Below are 12553 nucleotides of genomic sequence, written 5' to 3'. Positions count from 1 at the left end.
CTCCACTGAAGGGCCCCCAGTTTGAAACAAGATAAGAGATCCTGATGAATGCAACGAAGCACCTGCAGGATATTGAAAACTGACTGAAAAATGTTTCAGGCAGTGGAAAGAATGCTGAGCTATGTGTGTAATGTCCGAAGGGGCCTACTTTGAGGGGGATTAGTCTATCTATCTATCTATCTATCTACTGCTAGGTGCCATAATCCCATAAGGGGTGGCCATTTGATTCTTGAGTAGTTTGTTTTACGGGGAGGGGCACTAACCCTACACCAACCCACTTGTTGACACATAGAGAGCACATATGGTTTGGTACGTGGTTACCACCTAATGTTGTAAATGGTTTCTTGGCTTACAGGAAACCATTTGGCTTGTCACTCAGAGTAAAGCCACCTGTAAAGGAATGAAAAGCAATAAGAAGTGACAGGAAACATGGAGAAATAGGAAGAGAGGAGGGCAGGCACAGAAAAAGTATGATACAAGCTAAGTATGAAGGAGGCAGCACTACATCAAGTGAGTGGATGATGGTTTCCACCACCTACCACTAAAAAAGTTAGCTACAGTATTTACAGTATTTTTTTAAGAGCCTAAGCTCGGATTCTTTCTCAACAGACCTCATACACCTAACCCTATCCACTCATACACTGGCAAATCCATTTGCTTATAGCAGAATCCATCTCAACAGTCACTTCAACAAATGTGGGATAAGGCTATGGCACACTTAACCCCTAAAGCACACAATTCGCTCAGAAGGTCTGTCCCTCCAGCCGCAAAACAGGGTTGATTTTTTGACTTTCACCAAGGTAGAAATTTTTCTTCCACATTTCAAGAGACTGAATTTACACACCTGAAAATGTGTGTTTCAGCCAGACTGACCAAATAGTTATCACACAATCGCCCGTCAAAGATGTAAAAAAGTTACCAATCCCCCATGGGGGAAAATAGAAAATGTACAGAAAATGTATTATTTACAGTAAAAAATTATATATACATAACTACTGTAATGTCAATGTGAAGTGTCCCCTAGGAATGAAATGTCAGTGTGGCATATGCCCATAGCAACAAAACAAGCCAGGCGAAAAGTGGAGGTGGAGTGTGTATGGCTGGAGGGGGGGAGGAGGATGGAGGGATAGGGGAGGAGAGATAGGGGAGGAGAGAGGGGGAGGAGGGATAGGGGAGAAGGGTTGCTAGGCACACACATCGCTGTAGGGGGTATGATGGAGTATGGTTGGCCGGGAGGGGACAATGTGGAGATGACGCAATGGGGTTGAGGGAGGTAAAGTGACGGTGGAGGGGGGGTTCCTTCTCCCACACCATAGGGGGCCAATCTTGCCACACCATCCCAGACACTCTAGCTCTCATTGGTCTGATCCTATATACGTACGGCACGGTGAGGAGTAGCAATGTCCAGACAGCCCAAATATGCCCAATCCAATGGGCCTTGCTTCTATTCACTCACCATTCAAACCCCCATAATCCTGGCTTTATCTCATACACTAAAAACATTCACCACATTCCACAGCCTCACATAAATGTATCCAACAGAGTTAATCTGGATGCTGTCCTATTAAAAAAGGGGTGTCAAATCCATGACCATGCACTTCTCACAATATTCATCCAGCCACCTCGATCTCTTGTCAGTTCCCTAGCCTCACCAACTTCCAAACTCCTCTTCCTCACACACTCATCCACCATATCCCTCCACCTTCTCCTTGTCCTACCTCACCTCCTCCCTCCAAATTCACTCAGATATACCTTTTCCACCACTCTGTTGTTATCCATCCTCTCCACATGACCATACCAATCAGTACACTCTCTTTGATTCTGGTGTCCACAGATTTCATCACTCCACATCTTTCATGAATCACATTATTTCGTATCCTGTCCACTCTCTGTACTCCACATACATTCCTCAGCAGTCCCATCTCCACTGCTCTCGCTCTTGACTTTTCAGTTTCATGCCACACCATAGTCTCAAATCCCTATGTTAAAGTTGGTACTATAGTGCGGCGCGCAACTCTGAGGTTGTTATTATCGTGCCCTGGCAACCTACCATTCAAAAGTGCGTCTGGTGCATAATAATATTTGTGTATAATATACTCATGCATAATAATATGATTCGTGTGTAATATGATACGAAATTGGACCCACATTTGAATGGTAGGTTGCCAGGGTACGATTATGACAACCTCAGAGTCGTGCGCCGCGACTATAACACTCCTTCATGCAAGCTTCGTGCAACTGCAACACTCAAGCCTCTGTTTCTTATCAAGGCCTTCATTGCTCCGGCTGCTTTCCCTCCTTGTGTCACTCTGCTTTCCACTTCTTTTGCACATTTTCCTCTCTTTTCTATCACTGTAACAAGGTATTTGAACTCTCACCAATTCCAGTCTCTCTCCACTGATTGTAACGTCACACTGGGAGTCACCCTTTCTCCCAATCACCATCACTTTACCTTTTTCTACATTTACTCTCAAGGCATGACACTCACAGACATCAGCAAAACTCTGCACTAGTCTAACAAGTTCCTGTCCAGTATTTGCAAGTAGTACTGCATCATCAGCATACGACAAATCTGAGATATTCCATCCATCACCATTCATTACTAACGTCATCCCCCTCTCCATTACTCATGTTTTTACTTCTCCTATCACCCCATCCATATATACAGTACACTCAACCCCCTGCTCTCGAGCCTAATTGGTTACAGCAAATGCGCATGATAGCTGAATTCGCGATAGCTGAACTGAAGAATCAATGGGAAAATTTTTAATTGGTTTTTCGGTGGCCCATTTCTTTAACTTTTAACCACTTTCTGTCTACAATTTCAGTCAATCTCCCCTCCAACATGAAATAAAGCATTATTATATTAACATAATCAATAAATAAACAATATAAAGGGCCATCAAATTTACTTTTATAAGGATTAAGGAAGGTTTGGGTGGTTTGAAGGGTTTCGAGGCTTGGGAGTGGTTTAGTTGCTGCCAGAGCCCTCACAGGCCTGACTCTCCTCAAAATATTTTTTCTCCTCTGGTCCAGGTTGTCTAAGAAAAAATCAGTCAAAGCACTTGTAGTCTGCCTCTTGGTTGGAAGGGCCTGGCTGTGGTTCATGGCCAGGCGTGGGCTGAGGCTGAGGGTCCGGTGCGGGGGTAGGTTCAGTGATTGGGTGCTGATGAAAATAATCTGTGATTCAATGCTGGTGTAAGGCAGTCATGTAGGCATGGTACTTGTCCTCATAACCTTCAAGGGCTTTATTAGTGTAGGATGTGTGCTGTTCGCTGTTGATAGTAGTACAGTATCTTGCTTTAGAATATGATGTATCTGGCCACCCAACTCAATCAAAGTCTTGATGTCCTTCATACTCAGCCCTTCCTTAACTTTCTCTCCTGCATCCATCTCTTCTCCTAGGCTATCCTCAGCTTCCTCAGCATCCTCTAGTAGAATATCTTCAGTAGTAACTGGTGCTGGTCGTAACATATCTCGTATCACGTCACCAACTGTGCCCTCAAACCCATGGCTAGCAACACCTTTCGCCTCCTCAGCTGCAGCCTCCACTGACTGGGGCTCACATGGTACCTTAACATGCCTGTCCTATGGTAAACCGTCCATGATGTTAGGCCATGCGTCATTTATTGTTGTTGGGGTAATGTTATACCAAAATTCGACCACCAAATCAATCGTCTACTTTATCGTAAAGCTCTTCCAGTATTTTAACACCTTTTGTTCTGATTTGGATGCTTCAAACTCGACGTGTAATAGTGGTATTGGGGTGTGTGGATGTCAGGACTCCACATTATAATTACAAATCATAATAGATAGCATGATGGATAGACAGACAGATAGACAGATAGAAGCAGCAAGTCAGGGGATGAGATAGGTAGTGTGTCAGCGAGAATCGGGCAATGGTAAACATGCTTACACATTCTAACTCAAGGAATGCTTGATAGGCACACGAACAGTGCCTCGTGACCATACACACACATACACACATACTCACACACAGGCTTCTAGAAGCTTCACATCAGAATATTCCACGTGACACGAACCCTGCTAAAATAGGAATTTAGGAAGCAGAGCTTAGAAGGAGACAAGCCACAGAACCGTCAGGTAGTGGAGAGAGTGAATAAGAAGAGGGGTCCAACTAGATTTACTTAGTATATTAAGTCTCTGTATAATACATACGCTGCTCAACTTAGACTTTCTCTGAAGATAATAAATCAAGATCAACTCCCCGTATTCATCTTTAACTCCTCCTGCCCTTCAATTAACTCAAGACTCACCTATTACAAGAATTAAGAGTTACATATATAAAAATGTTGGCTACAAAGCTTTATGATGATAGCATGTATGGTCGTGTATTTGATGTGTGCACGACTGCAGACAACCGCGCTGGCTGAACACACGATAGCAGGGGATTGAGTGTATGTTGAAAAACCATAGGGATATCACACAACCTTGTCGCACGCCCATACGCATCATGAACCATTCACTTAGATGTTCATTTACCCTTACACATGTTTCACATCATCATCATCATCATCATCCAGAATTCCTTTCCCACCCTAGGGCAGGGTGAGGAGTAGCAATGTCCAGACAGCCCAAATTTGCCCAATCCAGTGGGCCATGCTTCCATTCACTCATCATTCAAGCCCCCGGAATCCTGGGAGTAAACATCACCTTCCTCTCCACATTGCGTTTGCTTCTCGATGAGAAATCAGCCGTGTACTGCATGAGTTTGTCTCGGGATCTCTTGATATCGAACAAAGTAGATCGGGCCAGGCTGAACTCGCGGAGGATGTGGGAAGAAGACCACCCCGCATCTACTTTCTCCAATATCTCCCGTTTCTTCTCCAGAGTCAACACCACTCTCTTCCTCTTCTCAGGCGGCGGGGCCATCATCACACACATTAATAAGAGGCACAAGAGCAGCAGGAGAAACTGCAGCAGGTAAGGAACCACCACAAAAGCGAGCACGTGGGCAGCCATGACGACGAGCATGCACTCGTGATGAGAGACAGGCGGAAAGTGGGGAGGATGCAGCGGCGCTCTATCGGACGTTGGAGGAATGATGCGCCACAACAAAGCTGTCCCGCGCCAAGTTCAAATTATGGGCGGGAAATTTTTTTTTTTTTTTTTTTTTTTTTTCTAATTTTTTGCAGTTTTCGGACCATTTTGGGAATATTGGATCCCGGGACGATTATGTCCGGTTAGTGGGGATGTTCGGATATTGGGCGTTCAGATATTAGAGGGATTAACGGCCATACCACGTTGAGTACACCGCTTCCCGTTCGATCAGCGAAGTTAAGCAACGTTGGGTCTGGTTAGTACTTGGATGGGTGACCGCCGGGGAACACCAGATGCTGTTGGCATCCCTACGTCAAGTGGGGTTGGTGGAGGATTAGTGCCCCTCCCTGTAAAACAATTAACTCTAGGCCCTTGGCCACCCTGTCTGGGATACATGGCGTCTGGCAATGAATGAATGAATGAAAACTTATTATGATCCTTAAGGTAAACGTAACTAAAAAAATGAAAAATGACTACAATAAGTATCGTATTCACAAGAAGAGAAACTCGTGGTTAGAAGTGGTTAACTGACAGAATTTCGTATTCACTGACAAAATATGTTAATAACAATGTTGGCTCCCAAAGTCAGTTAGGAGAAATATGAGAAACGGCTCATCTGATTCATGATAAAGAGTAACAGAATTGACATAAACACTGCTGATCCAGTCCCTTCAGTCATTTTGGGGGTTATTATTAGGGTATCTGGCAAAAACTTCAGTGCAAACGTCCAGGCTCTGAACTAGTTAACATTTATTCCCATTTATTGCCGTACTGTATTTGGTTATTAGGGGGTTGACACTGCGGCAGTCTGGCGGACCAATTAAACACGATCAAAGATGTCTGACTGTACTAGAACAGACTGGTGTCTAAGCTTGACACCACCACTGACATGTGCATCTTCCTTAGAAGCCATAGCTAGGGTCTGATACAAGTAAAATATAGAGATCACCACCAGGACATACGGTGAAAGCAATCCATTTGATCACACACTGCACTCAGCACTACCTATGGCCAATCAGTAAAGCAATCTGGCAGGCCTGGGATTTTCATGTGCCCTCTCATGCTTTTGTGTGGATTAGAAGAGGTGCCAGATATCCACTGTTGGAAAATCAGCGTTCTACCTGTACTGGGGGATGGGGGTGGAGGACCATGGGAAATTCAGCTTTAACTGGTCATCACTGGCTTACATCACTGTCAAGCACATCCACTACTGAAGTACATCACAGTTTATGGATTAAATATGAATAGTGTACAACTACAAAACCTTTACAAACAAATTTGGACATACAGACGGCAGACAAAGAGGTGAGAATAATACTTGCTGCTTGTTGGTTGCTAACAGTATAACTACAGTACATGTACTAGATTAGTTATCAACAGCATGGGTTACAAGAGACAGATGATAACTACAATTTTATAAGAATGCTGCAAAAAGAGGATAATAATGGCCAGCTGATCCACAAGACAATTCTTGTCAAAGTATTGTCTAAACTACGAGAATAAGACAAGAATCATCTATTAAATTCGGTTTGTAAAGTATGAACAGTTCTTGGTCCCATACATTTTTATTTGGGGGGTTGCATTGCACAAATATCTCCCAAGTCCTTTTGTGTTCCCAGTTAAATGATTGCAGACTGCAGAAGGGGAACTTCAGCCTGTAGTCCATAAGGTTCATGTCCACAAGACTGGGATAACAACAACAACGACGACGACGAATGACAACTAGAAAAATAACAAAAACAATTACATCATTATCATCATTAGATTAATACTCTTTTCATTTACATGAGGTGGAAAAAAAAAAAAAAAGAAAAGAAAAAAAAAAAAACAGGAACATGAAAATACAAAATTAAGTGAGCTACAATGGGTTTGTTATTGCCTGATGGAAGTAGGCCACTCCATTACCTTAAATACTAAGTCTTGGTAGCATGCAATTCGATGAGCCTTAGTTATGGGGTAGGAATGAGTCTCCTTGGTTACTAGTCAAATCAATCCTCCAATCTTACAACACTTGGCCATCAACTGAGCTGGAACAGGTTAGGGGTATTTGTAAGAGTGGAATAAATGCACTATATTAAGAAAGCGAAATAGTACAATACAAATGGGTTATGCATCCATCCACCCACTCATCAATCAATAGCTACTTAGATTTTATTTCATTACAATAAGAGATCACAGCAGCATAATAACAGTAGTCACTTCTGCTGTACAGAAGTAAATGCAGAACAAGGATATTATATCCGGTGACCCCTTGGTTATCACGCATACTTGGTACCACGCATTATATAGAAATTACACAATAATGAAAGCACAGAACCTATGGAACTTATCCAAAATGGTACTGGGCATCCCATTTGTAAACCCAAATTTTCCTCTTTACAACAATTTAGATGCACTAAATATATACATACTGTTATGCTAAGTATCAGAAACACACACAGGTATGGTTAGGTTAATAGAAAATTAAAGACTCCATGAAATTAAGTTACAACATGGAGCAAGAAAAACAGTGAAACTTGTTAAATCTCAAAGTGACATGATGAAATTGCAACCTGACACTAAAGCTGGAGAAATCTGAGTGGGAAAATGACAAAACGGACAACCCACGGCCCACTCCACCTCTTGTATAGAGTGTTGATTTGTGTGAAGATGTGTGGACATCCAACTAATTATGTGAATAACATTTAGTTATTATGAGATCTTCTTCTCCCGTGATACCACTGTAAATCCTGTCAAACCAGCTGTTATATTAATGTAGTTTTATTATTCATCCCTACAACATATATCAATATTCTATCATTCTCTTATGTACAGTCAACCCCTTCTATTCACGGGATTGCTAGTAGCGGGTTTGCATATTCGCAGATTTTCTGGGAAATTATTTCTAAAATGCACAGGAATTATTTCCTCTGTTTCCCACAGCATCAGCTATTCCTAGAGGTTTGTGAATTTTTTGCATGTTTTCCATAAGAAATACTGTCCTTTACAGTTAAACTGTACATTTACGTGTGTACAGGCATGTGCTGGTCAGCACAGGGCACCAGCAGCATAAATCTCCTGTCCTTCTCTCGTGGTAGTAGTTGTTTCTAGAGGTTCATGAGTGATTTTTTGCATGTTTTCTGAGAGAAATATCAACCTTATACAGTTGTCTCTATCTATCTATCTATTGCCAGATGCCTCAATCCTGTTTGGGGTGGCCACAAACAAATCGCCTCCACGTCGTCCTTTCCCCCGCCATCTCACCCCCCTGCTCCCAACTCACACCCCCCTCTCTCATATACCTCTCCACCCCATCCCTCCATCTCATCCTCGGCCTCCTCCTCCTCCCTCTTCCCCCATCCACCTCACTCACATACACTCTCTTCGTCAGTCTTTCACCCTCCATCCTCTCCACATGGCCAAACCACCTCAGTGTGTTCCTCATAACGCTTCCTATCACATCCACTTCAACACCACAACGCTCCTTTATATCCTCATTCGTCAGCCTGTCTCTCCATGTGACTCCACAGGCTCCTCTTAAATAACTCATTTCCACTGCTCTCACTCTTGACTTGTGTCCTTCCAACAACATCCAAGCTTCACTTCCATACGTTAGAGTTGGTATCACAATACTGTCATGTAGTAACTTTTTCACTTCCATGCTCACTTCCCTGTTTTTTATCACTGCTTTCAAAGTTGTACTGTATGTATTGTACAGTTACTAAGGGCATGTGCTGTTCAGCACAGGGCAACAGAAGCATTCAGTATTTCACCACTCAAATCTCCCGCCATTCTCTCTAGGTATTGCATCATGCTGTAGTAGATTTCTCCCGCCCTACTCTCACACTGAGAGCTTGCTTATGACTGGCTCCTAGGGAAGGTGTCTGCCTATGTGTGATCTTTCTCCCTGTCCTATTGGTCGGAGACGGAGGGACCCAGGCATACTTTGCCTTGCTCATCCTCAGTTCCTCTCATGGGTAGAGCATTCACATGTGTGCAGCATGTGTGCTCAGTGGCTGTGTTTACTGTAATAGTGCTACTCTACCCATTAACCCTCTGAAAATATGGGTCCTAAGCATGCTGCACAAGGTTCAACGACTCATAAGCCCAAGCGAAAGGTCTGTGATGTCACTCAAGAATAAAGTAAAGTTGTTGCTTGTTATGCTGCAAAAGGGGCAGTTGTTCACAACTGGGGGGCTGTACTTTTGAGCGAAAAAGGGCATGGTGTGCTATATTAAAAAAACGAGAAGGCCATTCATGATGCTGTTGCTGCTAGTGTATGTGGCAGTGCAAAGATGGCAACAACTGTGCATAACAAGACCTCAGTCTGCGTGGAATTGGCTTAATGCATGTGGATAGAGGACTGCTGTGGGAAAAACGTGCCACTGGATAACATCATCTGCAAGAGAGTGCAGAGCCTTCATGCACGTGTTTCTCAAAAACCGCAGCCTAACATCTCCTCTGAAGACCTAGCAGCCTGTACCAAAGTTCCACGCAAGCAAGGGGTGATGTAACTGCTTCAAGAAATGGCAATCACTGAAAAACATGTGGCTGTCTGGTGAGGCTACATCAACAGACGATGTGGTAGCCAAGGTTTACCTGCAGAATACAGTAAAGCCTCAATTTAATGGCACCCTAGGGGGCCCTGAGCATGTCGAAAAAAACGAAATTCCGTTAGATTGGGGCTTACACCTATCGATATCCCTGGAACTCATGCTAACACATTTTAACACATTTTTAAGCATATAAACATGTGCAGATATACAAAATCAATAAAAAAAATTTATATTTAGAACAAAAGAAAGCAGGTAGGTGTGGTGTTGTAGTAAAGTACAGTACAGTAATCCAGGTAAGTACAGTACAGTTATCCAGGTATGTACACTGGTGGTCAAAAGTTCTGTCCTGCTCCCAAGCACAACATGAATCTCTACCAAATGAGGTTCGAACAATGGTGCTTCGGGAGGAGGGGGATATGAGGTGCCGGGGTGGCAGGAGACGGGGGGGGCAGAGGGAGGGATTCAGTGTCCATATCCATGGAAAAGTAAGTAACCAATATTGCCATGAGGTCAGCAGGGTTTGCTGATAATGTTATATTCATATTAAATTGATAAGTATGAACATGAGATACAGGTAACTGTATACTATGCAAGACATAATTTTTTATAAGGGGATTTAGAGAATATTTGTTAGTACCCTAATGTTTCTTAGTTCTCGTAGTGTTGAAGCAATCAGTTTGCATTTCAATTTTAGAATAATCGTTTGCATAACTGTGATTTGTTGATTTCTTTGCAGAGGGGTCAGTTGTCGGTTATCATTGGATATTAAACTTCTCAGTGAAAATTATGGTCATACTTTTCTGTCCTTAATAAAGTTATAATTCATACTACACTTACAGGTATACCACCGTGCTTTTGAGTCTCTTTAGCTAAAGAAGAACTTTATAGCAAAAGCCTGATCATTTAATTTAGTTTTCGGAGGTGCTAGGGATGAAGTTAGAAGATGTAGTGGCAAATTTTAATCACAGAAAAATTAAACAAATGAATTTAAATCAGTCAAACACTACAGTATTAATGACACGCATATAATCGATTGGGTTTATTTCACAACATTTTGAGGGCCAATCGAGGACTTCCATTTCCTGGTACTGATTTAGCCAATCTTTTACCACTCTGCACATATTTACAGGGCTCCTGTTGTGAATGAGTCTGATGGGATGAGGATGTGGGATTGCCCTATTTCGCAGGGATGGCAATAAAACATTTTCTAACACGTCAATATATTTTTGCCCTGTAAATCTTCCTTCTGTTTTCGCCAATTCTCCAGGCCCATTGTCCAACATCCATTCCCAAAATGATAGGTTCACCCTACCACTTCTGCCCTTCTCCTGTATATTATTCATTTCATACCGTGTGCTTACTGGTCTCCAGCACATTAGAGCCCCTGCTTCCACCGACGTGAAGTATTTCTCATCATTAATACTACTGTTCCAAAAATATACACTGCAAACTAAATACTGTAAAGCAAAGCCTAGTCTACTCTCTTTATTGGCTTGAGAGAGTTCTCCTTTCTTGGCAGTCCTGTAAAAGTGAATGCCCATCTCGTGAATGTGTCTTCTCGTCGTCTGCTGATCACAGGGAAGCTTTAGTGCCCAAGTAACCTGAACAGCAGAACACTTTGACTGCTCGTTAACCATGTCCGCTATACAGGCAACATACTGACGAGTGAAAACTCAAAGTCTTTCACTGTGAGGCTTTGTCTTAATTGAGCCCTCCAATTGCCACCGACGAATCCATCGGTTCACAGTCCTGACAGAGACACCTGTGAGAAGGGCAATTTCTCTTGATGACTTTCCCACCTCCCACCACCTGATGATACAGCCAAGAAGGGTAATGACCCTAGGATCATTTGGACTCTTCCCTTCACCCACTACATTCCACGTCTCTGCCATTTCTACAACGCTTACAAAATAATGCAATAGTTGGTAATGTAGACTGTTCAAAGCTCACTGTTGGTTATAGTGCAAGATAACATTGGTAAAGCCATCTTGCACTGATGCTTTCTCCTACATCCAAAACAACCTCTTCTCTCTCTCTGTTTCAAACAATCACCCATGTCACTTCACTACATAAATAAGAGGTTCTACCCTCCTGCCATTGCCACGTTCTTGCCTTCCATCAAAACTTGCGGTGCATATTAAACCATTTGCATTGATTCAGCGTTAATTTTTTTCTCCAATGGATAAGAGAAGGTTTGGATAATGAGTATTTATTCTCATAATCAAGAGGCTGCAAATAAAGCTGGTCAGATTGCCTCTAGATACTGTATGTATGTATATATATATATATATATATATATATATATATATATATATATATACACATATATGTATGTATACAGTAGACCCTTCTTATTCGCAGAATTTGCATTTGCGGATTTGTTTCTGCAGATCAAACTTATTTTATTACCAAAATATACACTGTGATTTAATTTGAAATTAGCACACAACTCACACTTCTTTTGTAGCTACAGTTTGCATACCCGCACCCATGGGCATTCCCACCACTCCGCCAGTCTTATTGTAAACATCAATCAGTTCGTTACTTACGTCGTAGTCGCCCTTCTCATGTTTACAACCCTACTGAACTTCATTGTGTAAGTGAAAATGAAAAATGGCTCCCAAGAAGCAAGTAAAGGATAAAAGTAATGCTCCTAAGCCAAAGACAGAGTGTAAGGTGTTATGTGGCATCCTATCAGAAGGGTCAGACTAGACTCACAGCTTACCTACAGTGGCGCCACACATCTCGTCGCCTCACCACATTGGCACTGTAGGAACTGTACTACAATCATCGTCGTCATCATACAGCAATCATCATCAACTATACAGCAATCATCATTGTCATACAGCAATCGTCATCATTGTACGAAGGTTATGAAGAGAACACACAGTCTTTCGGTGAGTGTTAATATGTAATTTAAATGCAGGTTTTTATTTTTTCAGCGATGTGCTTAGCTT

General features: G+C 42.4%; 1 protein-coding gene and 1 non-coding gene across 2 annotated transcripts in view; one reads left to right on the top strand and one right to left on the bottom strand.

Moving 5' to 3' along the window:
- Window positions 1-12553, bottom strand: part of Hira (histone cell cycle regulator-like protein) — a 100868-nt gene that overhangs the window by 13644 nt on the left and 74671 nt on the right. The window lies entirely within an intron of this gene.
- On the top strand, window positions 5248-5366 carry LOC145394309 (5S ribosomal RNA). The gene has a single exon (XR_013896382.1). It is a non-coding gene; the product is annotated as a 5S ribosomal RNA (ribosomal RNA).

This window comes from Coenobita brevimanus, chromosome 26 (genome assembly GCF_032717465.1).
Source record: "Coenobita brevimanus isolate Jiangsu-jjx chromosome 26, ASM3271746v2, whole genome shotgun sequence".
In the NCBI taxonomy this organism is placed as follows: domain Eukaryota; kingdom Metazoa; phylum Arthropoda; class Malacostraca; order Decapoda; family Coenobitidae; genus Coenobita; species Coenobita brevimanus.
The sequence above is the reverse complement of the archived record's forward strand: the minus strand, read 5'-3'. Positions and strand labels throughout refer to the sequence as shown.